At 35.2% G+C, this 6,000-nt stretch overlaps 1 protein-coding gene across 1 annotated transcript in view; it reads left to right on the forward strand.

Moving 5' to 3' along the window:
- Window positions 1–6,000, forward strand: part of LIN7A (lin-7 homolog A (C. elegans)) — a 151,555-nt gene that overhangs the window by 56,914 nt on the left and 88,641 nt on the right. The window lies entirely within an intron of this gene.

Genomic DNA, 6,000 nt, shown 5'->3' on the forward strand with positions numbered 1-6,000 from the left:
GAAGCCACTTGAGATATATAAGCTATATTGCTTATTCAATAATCTATTACCCCTTCCCCATTAGGTACTAGGTGATAATTCATTAATTAGAACCTACAGTCTATTAATTCAGTATATTTTCCCTGCTAGAAGTCCCCAGTGATGAATTATCTACTCCATTCTCTCCAAGGCCAGTTGAACCCAATGAATACTTGGAGAGTTTGCTGTAGCGTAGGGCATACACCTCTCAAGGAATGCTTGTATCACCCTCTCTTCCTCATTGCAACTTTACTTGTGGCTAATGCACATTCTTTTGCCTCAACAATGCTAGTTTACAAATGGTCATTAGGTGGAAAAGACCCAGGTGACTAAGGCAGAGACATAGCAAACCTCTCTCATTGCAGATTTAAACTAATGCCTATGCAATGCTGTTGAAATTTGGCCTCTTCTGGGATTTAACTTATAGTGTACTTGTGCTAAATATTGTTCACTATTTAATTTTGTTAATATTGAACACAGCTTAAGTAAATAACCATAATTGCACCTCTAAGTTTTAACCTATAAATTAGATGAAAGGCTGAAAGGAAATTTCTCGAAGTATTTGAATTCTCTGCTACTGGTTTCTCCTCAGTGGAAAATGTATAAGATATGTAGAAACCTCATGGGCTTCTTCTCAGTTACTGTGGTCACTCCCGTGGTCACTATGTAGACAAAGGCTAAACCCACTATACATTCTTTTTTGCCTTCGCAAAATGCCATTCACCTGAGATCTGGTGGCTGACTTTTCTTTTTTAGAGATTCTATCATCTTTTCTGTTTCTTAGCATTTTGCTTTCCACCAAACTAACAAAAGGATAGGACACATCAAATATATATCTCTGCTCACTGGGTATATGGCTCATGATCAATTCAAAGTCTCTACCTTCATGGAACTTATATTCCAGTGAGAGAAACTTATGATAAATAAGTATATTATACAATATCACAGAGTGAAAAGTCTATGGAGAAATAAAGCAGGATTATAGGAGTCAGGGCAAGACTACCAAATTTAGGGTGCTCAGAAAAAAAAAATTGAAGTAATGGAACAAGTCACACAAATATCGGGGAATAGTGTTCCAGTTAGAGGAAATACATGCAAAAACTGAGGGGCAAGAATGATATTAATCCACAAAAAGGAGCACCCCAAAAGCTAGTATCATGTAAGGCGTCGCATGCCATAGTAAGGACATTGAGTTTCATTGTTAATGTGATAGGAAGCTCTTGTGGAGTTTCGACATGATCTCATTTGCTTTTTGAAAAATGTCTCTCTGGCTGCTGTGAGAATACAAGTATGGATACAAGAGTAGAAATGACAGAGACCAGTGATAAAGTAACAAGTAGATCAAGTGGGCACTGAGGTGATGGCAGCTTGGACAAAGGTGACAGTAGTGCAAGGAGTGGGAAGTTGTCAGATTCCAGATATATGTTTTTGAGCAATGTTAACAGAAATCGTTGATGTATTGGATATATAGGCTATGAGAGAGAGAAGACTTGATTGATTCTTATGTTTGGGCTTGAACAGTTAGCTGAATAATGATATGACAAGGTGGGAATCTTGGGAGGTAGGCCGAGTTGGGAGACTATCCAAGAGCTTTGTTCTGGACATAGTAAGCTGATGATGCTTTTCAGACATCTCTACTTGGATGGCATCTACGTGTGATGCTTGGGGAAAAGTTGGGTCTGGAAACATAAAGGTGGTATAGATATCTATTCAAATAAACACACAGGCCTTTTTTATTTAAAGAGTTTGCTAAGGAAAAAGAAAATGAGAGTAAAAATTAAAATAGATGTGGAAACTTTGTATAGATAGCATATAAAGTGGTTAAGTGGGTATGTATGTCATTAGCTATCCATGGTAGTTTATAACTGATCAATAGGCAATCCAGCAGTTTCATAAAGAGAAGAGATGATGTAACTTATCTACCTTAAGTTTTACAAGTTTGGACTGGTAAGATTAATTTTATGTTCACAGTAATTTCCTTAGTAATAATTTTGTTCTTAAAGGCAATGCATGTTATACAGAACTTGGAAAGGTCACTTCATCTTGGCTAGGATTTCACATCAGTTTTATGGTATTGTTTATGTTTGTTAAGTTTGGAATTTTCTTCATTTTCTTATTGTGTTGCTTTACATTACCATGTTCTCATTACTATGTTTACATTACCATGCTCTCATTACTATGAGAAGTAATGGTAAAAATAGCAATATGTATACAAAAATAATGAATAATGTTGTGAATCTGTCCAGTGAAAAGTTCTTCAGTAAAAATATAAAGCATAAATACATGTTGCCAGGCAGCTGAATCCAAAAGCCAGTGAAAAAATGTGCAATTTCACAAAGAATAATTATGTTGTGTAATGATGAATATTCTAATTATCCTGATTTGATAATCGCACATTGTACACAGGTATTGATATTCTGTAGCCCATAAATATGTATAATCAATTATGTTTCAATAAAAAAAAGAAATGTGCAAATAAAAAATATGACAACGAATATCTGAAAATTAAATCATATTGAACCAAGAATATTTTCACTCCTGGCCTGTTATGCTGCCAAGAAACCTTTGAAGTTTTGGTTTCTTATTCATATAATGCTCAGAATCTTTGTGGTTCGATTATTTGAGTTTTTCAGAAGTATTTGCTAGTTAGTACGTTAGTTACAGTGTGAAAATTCTACGTTTTGTCATGGAAGGTCGAGAAAAGAATAAATGTTACAGTGGCATCGTTCTTAGTGGCATTCAACAGAGAAAAAACAGGTACAGGTCACACCTGTACCAACAAAATTGTAAAACACAAATTATGCTCAAAAAGAAAGCAGGGGCTGGCTGGTTGGCTCGGTTGCTTAGAGTGCGGTGTTATAACACCAAAGTCAAGGGTGCGGATCCCTGTAATGGCCAGCTGGCAAAAAATGAAAAAAGAAATAAAAACAAAAATAAAAGAAAGCAGGAGAAGCTGTTGCCAAGTTTTTTAAATTGTCTTACATAAGTGTAACAGCAGTTATTATATGTTGAGGTAATCCCATATTTTGCTTTACATTTAGATGAAACCACTGAATCAGCTGTTGGCATATGTGCAACACATATGTGAGGAAAATAGTTTGATGAAATTTTGTTATTTTTTTTTGTTTACTAGAAATGGATGCTTAAAAGAGATTACAAATTTTTCCTTACTTATTTTTCTGTCATGTGTAATAAAGACTAAAAAAAGTAGAAGAAGTCTTCAAAAAGTTCACTGAAAGATTTGTGATATCATTTAATTCAATTTTTCCATGAACTTTTTAAGTACCCTCATATGCTGAGATCAGTACTGAAGGAAGGTCATTCATGTATACAACTCAGAAAGGCCTTGCTCTATTAAGAAGTAACTTACACTTGAATGCCAATCCACACACAGCTTTATTCACAGAATACAGATAGGAGTCAGCAGTATATTACTTGATTGTGTTTTATTGCTGAAGGATCTCAAAAGAACCCTGATCAATAATTAAATTGCACCTATTCTGTGCAAGGAATTTCAGAGTATCAGGCAGAGAAATAGACTGGCACATGATACTACTTTTCTATAATGAGATGCCCTGGCTGATAAGAGAACTTTCACACATGTTTATGAAAGACAGAAGGAATAGAAATTTTGTGGTACTTGTATTCCTAGTAAAGACCACTTCTATGATTTTAAGTGACTTCCTCAAGTTTTAGCTTGGCACAACATTAATTAGCTTGAATGACCTAAACATTTAGGGTTGAAATATAATAATTATAAAATGTTGATTTGTGAATAAGAAAATTTTCTAAGAGAATTGAATTGCAGTACAAATATCTCAATTGCCAAGAGATGGACTTTTTCCTGAAACTTCATACTCTTTGTGCCTCAGAAAAAGAAATCAATAAACGTATAAATGATCATATTTTAAGAGGCATCCAATTTCTGCAACAGAATGCAAAGAAATTCTTTCCACAACCAAAGTGATCAAAAACCTAATTAGCAATCTATTCACTGTCATCATCTTCCAAGTGGTAAAACATTCAAGCTTTCCAGGAAGACGTGTTCACTGAACTGGAGCGCGATGTGCTGCTGACAGTGGCCTGTCGTGAGGATCTGCTCCGACATCTATAAATGTCATATCCATGTTTGAACCAAAAATGAGAACAAAATGACACAGGTACCAAAAACTGCCTTCTTTGGCCAGTCACCAGATGTTCCATGTTAGTATTTTCTAATGTAATAGAACTGTAGAATAAGAGAATAAACCAACTCCATGTGGAGTAACTATCGTTCTGCGATTGTCAATAGAGTAGTTCAAAAATATTCCAGTTCTCCTTTACTTCTTAGCACGTGCTAGGGTTGGATTTCTCCACCCTCGTTAAAGCTAGACACTGTTATTATAATGGCTTTGGCCAATACATGTGAGTGGAAATTATGTGTTCTGCTTCCTCTTGGAAGTCTTTGAGTCAGTATACTGTGTGCCATGTTTCGTTCCTTTTGCTTGGTGACTGGTAATGTTTTATATCATAAATTATTAATCAGCCTGGATTTCAGGTTGAGAAAGTGAGAAATACAGGCTCTAGCCAACCCTTTATGAACATGTAGCCTGAACAAGAAATAAACCTTTATTACTCTAAGCCCCAAAGATTTTGAGATTATTGTACCACAGCATAACCCAGGCTATCCTGACTGATGATACACAAACATCAACCGTATTTACCTTGGAGAAAGGTTATAAGCAATATTAACCCTTTAACTGCTTAAAACAAAATTAATGTTTAAAAACTATATTTTTACTAAACCACAATACGTCTTTTTTAATTTACAAGAAATTGGTGATCAATATAAGTACCTATGGCCATAAGGTGATTCACAGATTTTAAAATTTTGAGAAGCTTGGGTCATAGATTTTTGTTTTTTGCTTCTAGATTATCTCCTGTTTTCTCCCACTGTTATTCTTTTCTTCCTGAGGATAGAGCTCATTAACTCTCCAGCACCACTGCCCCCCCATCTAAATCATACACCATTTCTTTATAAAGCAATATTTTGGTCTTGTAGACTTGAAAGTATAATCAAATAGGAAAAATATTTGGAATGTTTCAGTCTACTGTTAAAGTGTTCTTGTTCCCAGTGAGGTCTTTTTTTTTTTAGAGGGATCTAAAGACTGGGGATTTTCGCCACAATGCCTCCCACCAGAGACATGTGGGAAAGGTCCTTGTGAAGCACTCTGTCAGGTCATAGGGAACAGCAAAGTCATTAAAGTAGTATTGCAGTCAGATTGACCAAGGTTTGAATCTCAACTTGGCTACTTATTTTTTACTTCTCTGAAATTTTTATTTTCCAGTTTAGAATAAAGGAATGATACCACCAGTCTTGCAGTGGTCCTGATCATTAGACATCACATATGTAAAGCCACCTAGTATAGTGTTTTATAGCCAATAATTATACAATCAATGAATGCTATTATCATTAAAGGGTAGGACCCCAAATTATCTTTAGTGTTTTAGTATGTCAGGAAATGAATGACAGATGGAAAAGAGAAGTGGTAGTTTCTATAAGCTTTATCTAAGAAAATACACAAGACTAATATATGTATTACCCCTTCATCAATCACTAAAACAAAATAAAGCCATTGCACCCTAATTCCACAACTGTATGAAAAGTAGCATTATGACACCAGTTTCTGTACTTAATGCTGTTTTATACAGTGTCTTAATTTACTTTGTGGATGAAAATGTAGAAGGCAAATTTAATCAGCTTTATGAGAGAGCAAACGATTGGTTGAATGATAGAGCAAAGATTCAGAATTACTCTAAAGAACATATACTTTGGTCACTAGTGACAAGATGAGGTAAAAGAAGGATAATAGAAAGCGAAAGAGGAGTTGGAAGATGGAAGAGTGGGCAAGAGTGAAGGAGAAAGGGAGGGAAGAAAAGAAGGCAGGAATAAAGGAAGATGGAAGGAAGGAAGGAAGGAAGGAAGGAAGGAAGGAAGGAAGG

Source organism: Galeopterus variegatus, unplaced genomic scaffold (genome assembly GCF_000696425.1).
Source record: "Galeopterus variegatus unplaced genomic scaffold, G_variegatus-3.0.2 Scaffold1187, whole genome shotgun sequence".
Lineage (NCBI taxonomy): Eukaryota > Metazoa > Chordata > Mammalia > Dermoptera > Cynocephalidae > Galeopterus > Galeopterus variegatus.